The sequence below is a fragment of the Tamandua tetradactyla genome, chromosome 7 (assembly GCF_023851605.1).
Source record: "Tamandua tetradactyla isolate mTamTet1 chromosome 7, mTamTet1.pri, whole genome shotgun sequence".
Lineage (NCBI taxonomy): Eukaryota > Metazoa > Chordata > Mammalia > Pilosa > Myrmecophagidae > Tamandua > Tamandua tetradactyla.
The window spans coordinates 71246229-71258664 of NC_135333.1; the positions used below are offsets into that span (position 1 = coordinate 71246229).

Consider the following 12436-nt stretch of genomic DNA (forward strand, 5'->3'; position numbering starts at 1 on the left):
TCCCACATACCTTTCTTTTCATTTGAACACATCTCTTTCTCCACTTTCAGCCTCACGCCATCATATGAAATCTCAAAGAAACTTCTGCTCCCCCACAGCTAAGCAGTAAAAGGAAGTAGTAAATGTGTAGACTCTGGAACTAGAATGCCCAAGCTCTAATGTTTTCTCCTTCGTTACTTGGAACTTGGGAAAGATTCTTATGCACACCCTTGTTTTCTCATTTAAAAATGAATAATAGTGTCATATGTCATAGTGAGGATAAGTTACACAATACAAAGAAAAAGCTTAGAGCAGTAGCTAGGAGATGATAGACACTCAATATTGGCATTTCTTTTCTTTTTAAACTAAGTTAATCCTTCTGCTCCTTTTTTGTACTCCTATGTTTTCTTATCTTTTCAGAAACCTTTTATTTATCACTTTTCCAATAACTTTCAGACTCTCACATGTTAAAGTGATATCGAAGGTTAGGTGATGGACCTGCAAATGATCTGTGGTAGATTTTGGACTAGAATTCAGGCCAACTAATTCCTAAGTCATTGAAATTTTCTTATATTATTCTGCTCTCTCTCTCTCTCTCTCTCTCTCTCTCTCTCCCTCTTTCTCTTTCATTCTTTCTTTCCTTCTACCACTCTGCAATATGGAATTCCTGTCCAGCCAAGACACCTTTTTTAACAGACATAAAATCCACTCCTACCTTTGCATAAAGTATTTCTATCCAGATATACTCTATACTCTTATTGTTAATAATGTACCCATCAAAAATTTTTTTGAGAAAGTTTTCTCAGATTGCTACTATATTAGTTTTTCATATTGTGAGATTCCACAGTATTGAGGCTGTTTTGAATGGTTATCAGTTTTACTATTTGCTTTTACCACAATTATACTGGCATTATTTGTTTATTGCAAATACAGGACATGATGCAAGGCAGTAAGTGAGCATGGAAATTTGCATTGAATGAAGAAGGAATCAATTATAGGGGCTATCTAGAAATATATATTTATTTACCAAGCTAGTTCAGGATCTGTATTACAGGACAAAACAATCCTTTTAAAGAATCCTAGGTCTTGCAAATACAGCAAAGCCCAGTTTGAGATATGGCCTCAAGCATTTCCTTGCTCTGTGTCTGTTGACAGAAGAGGAAAGTAAGCCGGATGATTTAGGGATTGCCAAAGAGTGAATATCATTCTAGTTGCATGTAGACAGCAGCGTTTGCTACAGGAAATCAGGATTTAGAATGGGAGCCATCAGATAACTATCCTATAATAAATAAGACTCTTTCTGATAAAGGGTATAAACTGGAGTTAGGGAAGTCTTCCAGACAGTGACGGCTCCTCTCCCAAGATGTTTATTTCTTGGATACTATTCAGTGAGAGAATCTGAGATGAAGTTAAAAAAGAAGCTGAAGCTGAAGATGATTTCGTGTTTAGGAGGAGTGGCCAGAAGGCAAAACGAAGGGTTGGGACATGGAGTTGAAACTGCTTACCTGTCTTGCAGGGGGCATTGTATTCAGCCAAAACTACTTCATCTGAAAGACACAATGGGAGAAAAGCTCAAGAATGGAAGCTTCCATGGGCAGGGTTTTGTGGAAAGGCTTTGGCATACTAAGATTATAAACTTTACTGAATCAGGAATGGCATCATTGCAGAAATACCTAGTCTCTAGAGAAATAGAACAAACATGGTCAAGGAATTTCTACTCTTGATACCATTGATATAATTCCCTGCTCTAGGGAAAAATTGAAGGCTGCTGCTACTATAGTTGTTCAGATGTGTTTCCTTTCAGTTCTCCTTCCTTATTTACTTCTTTTCTCGTGTATGATATTTCTTACACTTTTCTCCTGGTCTGAAATACTCTTCATGTTCCTCTCCACTAATCAGAATAATACCCATCCCTTTATTCTCCAAGTCAAATTTTACTTTCTCTATTTGGCCTTTAAGGACCCCCTGGATGATAGTGCTCTCCCAATCTCTGATTTACTTCTATCATTATTTGTACAATTCACTAGGTTCTTTGCATTGTTATATTGAGATTTGTGCATCTCTCTATCTGTAAACACTTCTTTGTAAAGCTCATAGTACCTTGTGATATTTTGCAGTTATAAACTCAGTGAATATTTATTGATAGGCTTATGTCATAGGTGGTTTTTGCATTGCAGATATGGAGGCCAAAGTCTCAGGAACAAGTTATGGGTGCCACAATAAATTGACAACAGGACTTAGTCACAAATGTCCACCACACCTAATTTCTTTATTATGGATTTAGTTTATTTAGGGTCCTTTGTCCTCTCCCATTCACCTGTCTCATAGTAATTGTAGACTTTCACAATGGCCAGTTTTAGGTCTCTTACAGGGATGTCTTGCAGGACAGTGAAAGAAAAGCTCAATGTCTGATTGGTAACCTGAAAAAGGAAAGTAGGAAAAATCCAGAACTAGGGAGGCTTCGTTTCTTTTTTCTTTGGCACAACTCAGTCTTCATCCTTTGAGGAATAAGTCTAAGTTGGCTGATAGTATTTAACCTCAAACCTAACTGTGCTCCGATGGTATTCACGTCTGTGGATGGTGATAAGGATTTTAGAGTAGGAACTCAAGGAACAAGAGCAGAGGCTCCTTGGGGTAGATGAGAAACTTACCAGTACTTTAAATAATTAAAACAATCCGTATTTTTCTATAAGGTCCGATACATGGTTCTGCCCAAATTGAGAGATAAATACTTTTGCTGGCAGACTGACTATCCATATTAATAATTCCAAATATCCAAGGAATAAATGTACAAAATCAGAATGGTATATCTGGATTGCTACGATCAATTGCATTACTCTATGGTAAAACAGATTATGATGAATATATTCAAACTGATATTATCTATCTAATCTTCATCATCATCACCTATTTTTTAAAAAATATTTTTATTGAGAAATATCCACACACGCATAGTCCAACCATATTATACAATCAATGACTCACAATATTATCACATTGTTGTGTATTCATCAGCATGATCATTTTTAGAACATTTGTATCACTCCAGAAAAGAGGAATAAAAATAACTCATACGTCCCATACCCCCTACCCCTCCCTCATATTGTATTTCAATCTATCCAAGTTTCATCCTTTATCTCCCCCTATTATTTATTTATTTTTATCCCTATTATTATTTTTTTTACTCATCTGTCTATATCCTGGATAAAAGGAGCATCAGACACAGACACAAGGTTTTCATAATCACGCAGTCACACTGTAAAAGCTGCATAGTTATACAGTCTACTTCAAGAATCAAGGCTACTGGAACACAGTTGAACAGTTTCAGGTAGATCCCTCTAGTCACTCCAGTACACTATAAACTAAAAAAAGATACCTGCATAATGTGTATGAATAACCTCCAGGATAACCTCCCAACTGAAATCTCTCAGTCACTGAGACTTTGTCTCATTTCTCACTTCCCCCTTTTGGTCAAGAAGATTTTCTCATTCCTGTTATGCTGATCCTAACTCATCCTCAGGAGTCAGGTCCCTCATTGCAGGGGAGATTTACATCCCTGGGAGTCATGTCCTATGTTGGGGGGGTGCAGGGAGGGCAGTGAGTTCACCTGCCTAATTGGCTTAGAGAGAGAGAGGGAGAGGCCACATCTAAGCAACAAAATAGGTTCTCTGGGGGTGACCCTTAGGCATAATTATCAGTAGACTTAGACTCTCCTTTGCAGTAATAAGCTTCATAGGGGGGAGACCCAAGATTTGAGGATCATCCTATGGAATTAGTTGTCCCCACCGCTTGTGAGTATATCAGGAGTTCACCAGATGGGGAAGTTGAATATTTCCTCCTTTCTCCCCAGTCCCCAAAGGGGACTTTGCAAATACTTTTTATTTTCTGCCCAAATTACTCTGGGATATTTCAAAGCATGATACAAACCAACAGGATCTCACACAAGATTCCATGTACTTTTGATGTTCAACTAAACTGACCATACAAGTTAAATTAGATACTGTGCTACCTAAAAAATAAATTCTGCACCAAATAAACAACTCTCCCTTTGGTCTTGCATAGAGGTTGAAGTTTGAAAATATGGGCCAGATCATCCTTTACCCAGTATTCTGATTTACTTTAGTCCTATCCAGATCAGTGTCACTCATATCTCTGGATGAAGTCTGACCAATTTTTCAGCTTTTTTTAAACAGTTGCTGAATGGGGTAATCCTGACTTTCATAGCTGCAGTGCTCTAACTCTGAGTCTCAGGTGTCACATAAATACCCAAAGTTTCATGGAACAACCAGGTTATATACAAATAACTCAGTATCTCAGAATTTAGAAATATCGGTTACAACTCCTAAATATGTGTGACTGCTTTAAGAGCTTGCACTCTAACTCTTTACAATAGGAAACCTTTGCAATAGGAACCTTTATAATAGGCCCCAACCTGATAACCCATACTTTCGATTTTAATTCTCTGAGTTTGAATATTATTGTTAATCTATATGAGTGAGACATGATAATATGTATCTTTCTGTTTCTGACATTTTATTCAGCATACAGTCCTTAAGGTTCATTCACCTAGATGTACACCTCATTCATCATCTATTTTTGTGCCTACATGCATGTTAAGGTGTGATTGATACAATCGTTGACCAACTCCAGTAAACATTCCCTATCTCTAAACAGCAACTTTCAACATGGCTTCTAGATGATCAATCTATTTGTGGAAAAGAATGTTTACCTGTAGTAAACAGAAATATTCATATTCCCATTTTAGTATAAAGAAATCCATAACCACTCTTCTCCCCTCTTCCTCTCCCTACCCACTTCCCTATATGCACACACACACTGTCACCTCGGATATTCACAGTCCCAGGGAAGCCTACAACGAGGAAAGAGAATTTAAAATAGGAGTTCTCTAATGTGGACAGACAGAATGTGCTATTCCAAAAGGCCTTCCTTATGATGGCTCTTTTCATACTATGTGCTTCCCAGGTGAAGAGGCCCAGCTATAAGGCTCATTCATGGAGGTATATCCAGCAAGGCTGGCAGGAGCCTCACCTGTTCCGCATAAATCAAGACATGGTTGTTGCTCACTTCTGTCCTGCTCACATGGCCAGATCTTTCAAGCTGAGGAAAATGAGAGAAATCATCAGTGTTACTGAAAAAATGATGTCCTTGGGGTACTGTGCTGGTTGGAAGGGAAGTATGCCCCCTAGAAAGGCCATGTTTTAGTCAAAATCCCATTTCATAAAGGTAGAATAATCCCTATTCAATACTGTATGTTTGAAACTATAATCAGATCATCTCCCTGGATGATGTGATTTAGTCAAGAGTGGTTGTTAAACTGGATTAGGTGATGACATGTCTCCACCCATTTGGGTGGATCTTGAATGGTTTACTGGAGTCCTATAAAAGAGGAAACGTTTTGGAGAATGGGAGATTCAGAGAGAGCAGAGATTGCTGCAGCACCATGAGAAGCAGAGTCCACCAGCCAGCAACCTTTGGAGATGAAGAAGGAAAATGTTTCCCGGGGAGCTTCATTAAACAGGAAGCCAGGAGAAGAAGCTAGCAGATGATGCCGTGTTTGCCCTGTGCCCTTCCAGATAAGAGAGGAACCCTGACTGTGTTCGCCATTTGCCTTCTCACTTGAGCAGGAAATCCTGAACTTCATCTGCCTTCTTGAACCAAGGTATCTTTCCCTGGATGCTTTTGGTTAGACATTTCTATAGACTTGTTTTAATTGGGACATTTTCTCAGCCTCAGAACTGTAAACTTGAAACTTATTAAATTCCCCTTTTAAAAAGCTATTCCGTTCCTGGTATATTGCATTCCAGCAGCTAGCAAACTAGAACAGGTGCAAAAAGACAAAGGGATTATGGAACTGAAGTCTACCTAAAAAAAGTTGGTGTTAAAATTCCTTTAAATAGGTTTGATGATAGTGATCCAGTAAAGTGAAAACATATACAGGAAATTGTAAATATGAATACATTAGCTGCAAGATGGAATATTCATATGACTAAGCATTGGGTATTTTGGCTTTTGTTTGAAGGAAAGGAAGAAGTATCCTCAAGTTGGATAGCTACTCCTCTGAGATTATCTATGAAGATTTTGTTTTTCTCTATACTGAGTCTTCTCAGCTTTCTCTGAATTCCCACAGCATTTCAAGACTATACCAGCAATTTTGGTACTTAATTATATCTTGTCCTGAAATGTTATTTGACAGCTTCAGGTGGCCAAATTTTCATATAATCTGAACTAAAAAGTTGACTCAATTAAGACCAGTGTTGTTTTGTTATGGGTTGACATTATTAGGATGCTATCTGTATGGTTTTCAACTGGAGATACGGAAAATCCAAATACCTCACATCTGCTTACCATTTCCACTGTTGGTTTCAGTGGAATTAAACCAGATACCATCTTTACATCAGCAATTACCATGTTGGAGACTTGACGGCTCCCTGCACAACTACAGACACAAGAAAGAAAGAAATTGGCCCCTCTGTGTTTTGAATCCTGCCTTCCTTTGAGGTCCAACATAAGTCCTACCATCTCTATTTCTTTCCTTACACCTCCCTTGTCCTTAGTGATCTTTCCCTTCCTGGAAATATGTATCCTTTATTGTCATTATGAATGGTTTGAACCTGACTGTATGATAGAATCACCAATAGAGTTCATTAAAAACATAGGTATGTGGGCACAGTCCCAGACACAATGAATCAGAATCACTGAGGGCAGGACCTTGCTAAGCAGATTTACATTCTTTAGTATATGCCATTTCTTTGTTGCTTATGCACTTTATACCAATGCCTTTCCTTTAGAGATAAGAAAGAATGAGTCCATGTTGGAAATATTATTGGAAGGAAGTATTTATTCTTTGACATTGATGACAAGTACTAAAAGACTAATTATAGCTAATAATTCTAAAAATTATTAATTTTCCACATTGATAAAGATTTTTTTTGGCAGACAAGGCAAAAACTTATTAATGAAGAGAGTTACTTGAATTCTACTCTTTGTAGAGTCTCCTTGTATGCCTCCTTGAATCTATGTATTATAAGAGTTCTTAGTAGTTAATATTAATATTTTCAGAACTAGATAATAGAGACAGATATTCTTAGCTGACCTCTAGTGTGATCTGAAAACTTGTATGGGCTTTGGGATCCTCACAAGTTTGAGGGATTGTCTGAACTCATAGAGTGAATGCAGAGTCCTTCTTCTCCAAGAAAACATTGTATTTCAGTGCTGTCTGTAGAACATTATGAATAGAAGTAGATTCTTTCCAGTCCATAGAATTCCTCAGACTGTCACCATTTCATTTCTCCTGATTTGCCCTTCACTTGCCCAGACAGGGATAAACAGAGATTCCATTTTTAGGAGGAGGGGTAACGGTTTAATCTCTCCCACATTCATCAAGGTCTTACCTGAATATGCACATATCCTTCTCCTGACATTTCCGTGCTATACTCCCCAGGAAGGTCTGGTTACGAGACCTGCTGTAGTAATAGGCAGCTGGTGTTCTCCATTTGGAATTTTGTGGAAAACGTTCTTGAAGACTGGATGGTCACCAAAACAGCATTCCCAGTTCTGGTGAAAGTGGCTGCTCCATATTTGGACAAAGCACGGAGAGCCACAACTGTGTCCTGGAACAGATAAGTGTGAAAGTCCAAGATAGAGAAAACTCTTGGGAGCTTGAGTTCTTCCTAAAGTCCATTTTATTATTACAAGGGTGCCATGAGATTTTCTCCTCCTTTATTTGAACTCTTGAATCCCAATCCCAAGATTGATTTCAATCTTTGCTATATCTCAGAATCAAAATGTTTACTTAATTTCCCTAGATATCTTGCCCTAAAGCCATTAAAAATCACAGTAAGTGGGAAATACATATATGAATCAGGTTCATCTCTGGTATTCCTTTTCTCTGCTCCTGTCACACAATGACACTCCATCTTCCCACAAAACTACAGTCTTCCTTTCTCTCCCATCACCAAATTTTCTTCTGCTTTTGAGTTTAGAACCATTTAAGTGCCTTCAAGAGACAGTAAGCAGTGTGATAAAATAAAAGGAAAAACTTTGTAATTCCAGTCTTTTCCATGGTTTTTTTTACCCTTTTCTCTGGTTCTTTTCTATGGACATGTACTTTATGCCCCAAGGCATCTCTCTTGTTAAAAACCCTTCTTATTTCTCATTAAAATTTTCTCTTGGTGCTGTCCTTCAGACAATAGGACTTGACAGAGAAAACAAACAAGCATGGATGTTGTAAGATCACAGGAAGATTATCCATTCAGATAGAAGAGTGAGATAATAAAATGAATTTCAAATCAGTGTAGCACAGGTAATAGAAGTTTCATTTCCCTATATTTCATTTTTCCTTTAGAGGAGTCTACTTCTCTGGAGATAAGTTCTGCCATATATATTCTGGGGGTGGGGGGGATATTATAGATATTATGCTGAACATTTTTTTAGAAGTAATATTTGGTAGATAGGACTGGATGGTGCTGGATGATAAAGTCAATGCTTTGCAGTCATGATTGATCTGAATGTTGGAGGTGGAGAAGGGAAGCATGTGTTTGTGCTACTTTTCAGAAAACCCAAGGGAGATCAATGTATAAATAAGATTAGAAGGACAGGCTGTTAGAAGAGGAGAAAAGAAAGAGCTAGTTAGATCTTGCTGTTCACATATAATTTCTTGGTAATCCACTTCTCTGGTTCAGTTTATGGGACTACTTCTATGATTGTAGATATTCTAGAATTTTCACCATTGCCCATAAATTAAGATTATGGCTACTAATAAAAGGGTCTAAGTGGTACTTATTAAGGTATACCTTTTATTAAAAATAAGAGCATCTGGTATGCTAGTATAGTGATCAGGATAATTTGTTATGGGTAATGTATTTTTATTTCCTATAGACTTGAATTACTCATAAATAACCTTTCCCTCTTTTCACGTTTTTTTCTCCCTTTCCCTTCCTCTTCTTCTTGCTCATTTGTTTCTTGTTGAGCCTCGCCGACTGCATCATGACCCTAAAGGAGAAGATTCCTGGGGAAACCTGGGTGGAGGAGAAACTGCCCTAGGAATTTTATTGCTTTATGATCCCCTTCACGATGTGTGATGCAGTAGTCAGGTCCTCTGAGGATGGGGCAGGCTGGGCCGTAAGGTAAGCCAGGAGCATGTAGGATGTCATCTCTACCTCAGCCGAAGGAGCCTGGGGTTGGTAAAGCTGCCCCACTGGTGGCCTGGGCTTTGAGGTTGCTCCCAATGGACTGAGTTGCCTTAAGGGAAAGAATAAAGAAAAAATTAAAAGTACTGATATTTTATATATGTATATATTTGGAAAAAAAATCAATGAAATAAAACAAAAGCTGATGCAAGGTTTTTTTTTTTAATTTCAATCATATAATTTTCCTAGATTTATTAAAAATTTTGAACTTGATATGATCTAGTATTGAGGAAAATATTGAGGGGAAAAAACCCATAGAATATTAACTGAACTGTTTTCTCAAATGTTGCTCTGGTAGAGTTGGTGGGAGATAATGACAAAGATGATTCCCTTACAGGTTGACTCCCTCACTCCCAGCATAAAATTATTTCATCATTGTTTTAGCTTTAAAATCCTACAAACTAATTTCAGAGAGTTGAATAAGAAATAAAATATGGAAGCTATTATTATGGATGACTGTTTCTTTGCTGCGGCTCTTAGTACCTCCTATTCCTCTGCTATATATATATATATATATATATATATATATATATATATATATATATATATTCATGTACTATAAACGAAAGTATTAATATCAACTGCATTGCCTCTATAAAGGGAGACTGAAACACCAGAATTCTCCTGTGATGTCATTTTTATCTATCTTCTTTTCTATATTGCAAAATAGTTTAAGGAAGATTTGGGTATAAGAAGGACATTGATCTTCTAGTGGATATTAGCATAGAAAATGTAAGTATTTCTCAAGGGGTGTTGATCAGTATCTGTCTTCTGTCCTGGTTATCTGCCAGGGCAAAAGCATAGGCCAACAATGCCCTGGTGTAGATGTGGCTGCCATGGCCCCTCCTTGCGTTGTCTTCCAGGCTACCTCCAGGCAGAACAGGGCACTGCGGACAACAGGGTGCTGTGAAGGAGAATAAGGGGGTCCTGAGCTATCTGAAAAGGGGTACTAGCAGTACCAGAAAAAACGTAAATACCATAAGATAGGTGTACCAGTGCAATTCATGCTTGTCCTTAATGAAACCACTGTCTGAAAAATTACTTTCTAATTAAAATGTAGACTTCTAAGGTCAGGGCTAGAGGCCATGTGTTTTAGGATTTGCTTTGGCACATAATCCAGGGCTTTATTGGACAAGTGGATAATCCTGGAGGGATTGACCCAAGTCTCTATCATTTTGACAAATGCATCAGCATTTTGCAGACGGAAAGCTGGCCCCTTGGTTTTTAGAATGATGGTATTATTGCCGTAGGTCAGCAGGTTTCATAGAAGGTTGGGAAGATGGGGAAGTGCTTTGGTACCTACAGTGACTGGTAGGGGAATTTCTAGAAGGGCAATGGTGATATAGGCAGAGAGGGTCACTTCATCTTCTACTCCACCCTGTAAATAGAAGAGGGGAAAAGGGAGATTAATTTTCCACTTCAAAAAACCCATTAAACATGTCAACATCTCTCCTCACTGTTAGTTCTTTCTCTTCTACTGTTGCTTGGGAGTTCTTTTTGCCTATATCTGCTCCCACTTTATAAAGCATCACTCTAAACTTAAATTCCATTTTTTTAATCTCCTCATGGTATGTGGATTTATTCTACCCCTGTTTCCTCCTATACTTCCCAGTCCTTTCCTTAATGTGCCTTCACTCTTGGAAAAAGTGCCATGGACTATTGAGATCAGCAAGTTCAGAATGAGCTCACAAAAGAGATCACCTTAATGGCACTGTTGAGCTTCTGAAGCAGCTGTTGTCCTTCTGCTTCTGGGAGAGCCAGGTGAGGGCTTCGGTAATGTGTGCTTCGTCAATGAAGACATAGGCTTGATCCTGGGTGAGAGTCTTGAGCACAAAGGCCATGAGCCTAGTCGGGAAGGGAGAGTAGGGGGTGCTGAGGCCAGTTGTTTTCATACAGCATCTTCACATGCTCCCAACAATCATGACAGTCAATATGAAGAGTTTTGAGTGCTTAAAGTTGGGGAATCTCTCCTGGGCACCGTTCACTTTCTTTCAGCTCTACCTGCTGTTTATCTACTACCAAGTGGTTTCAAATTGCCCTTGGTTTCTGTCTAACTTTTTCATTGCTTCAGGGGTTCAAGATGACTTTTTTTCACTCAGGTAGTTGACATTTACTCTCTCATATTAGATTCTCTCCCTTTAACTGATTTTCTGTTGTGGATGAGAAAAACCTTCTTTTCAGCTTCTTTATGGAATAATCTCTTGCGATGGTTTCTTCATCAAAAAATTAAATACTTTTCTTCTCACTCTCAGAATGTCCTCTCCATTAATATCCTTTCAATTATTTCTTCTTAAGATATATTACTCATACATCTGAGAGAGGCATGAGAAGAAAGAACAATCTAAACATATTGAATTAAAAATGCATTTGAAAGTCAAGGTAGATAACCTTAGGATGAGTCTCAGCTCTGCCATTTGTTACTTGTGCAACCTAGAGACATCTACTTAACAAGAGTAGGCATCACTTTTTATCTCTATAAAATGAGGCTCATAGTATGTAGTACATAGGCCTGCCATGAAGAATAAGAAACTTAGTACTCTTTTACTCACCAAGTGTTGCCCTGGTTCCTGCCATTTACTGATTCATGGAGTAGCAGTGACACATCAGAGAAGGACAGGATCCCCATATGTGCATGCTGATGCCAGGGAAGTCACCAATGTGCCTTTGCTTCATTTCCTCTCCCTCACCCACCAGCACAGAGATAGCCAATGGCCTTGAGTCAGTAGTTGGCTTTCATTCAGATAGTTCAGGACATAGATGTTAGGAGCAAACAGGACCACATTCTGTTCTCCACAAGCATAGAGCATCTGGAGGAGATTTTATGTGTTTTTAATGGCAGAACCCAGTATGCCACCTGGGAATGAAAGATGAGAAGACAGGACAACCATAACTGGCCAGTATCATCAAGAACAAATGATGCTTATGTTAGGAGTCACTTCTAAGTGATACCCAATATGAAGGAATTATAACTTGAGTGGAGGGTTAAAGGGGCAGGGTGAGGGAAGTGACAGTGATTATTATGCCAAGTGCTTCAAGGGCTGAGTGACTCACCCAAAACAGAGAAATAGGCTCTCGCTAATTCTTTCACTACTTTTGGTGGGAGATTCAGAGATAATTTTTTAGATATTTCAGCATCTTGATAAACAAATCAGATACAAAGACATTTGTACTCGATGTCTATCTTCCTGAAAAGTCCTAGGCCCAGTGATTAAGAATGTACCTTAAACTTGGCCTTGTTACCATCTCAG

At 38.3% G+C, this 12436-nt stretch overlaps 1 pseudogene; it reads right to left on the reverse strand.

Moving 5' to 3' along the window:
- Positions 1–1302: 1302 nt before the first annotated feature.
- Positions 1303–12436, reverse strand: part of LOC143690494 (alpha-2-macroglobulin-like) — a 56084-nt pseudogene continuing 44950 nt past the window's right edge.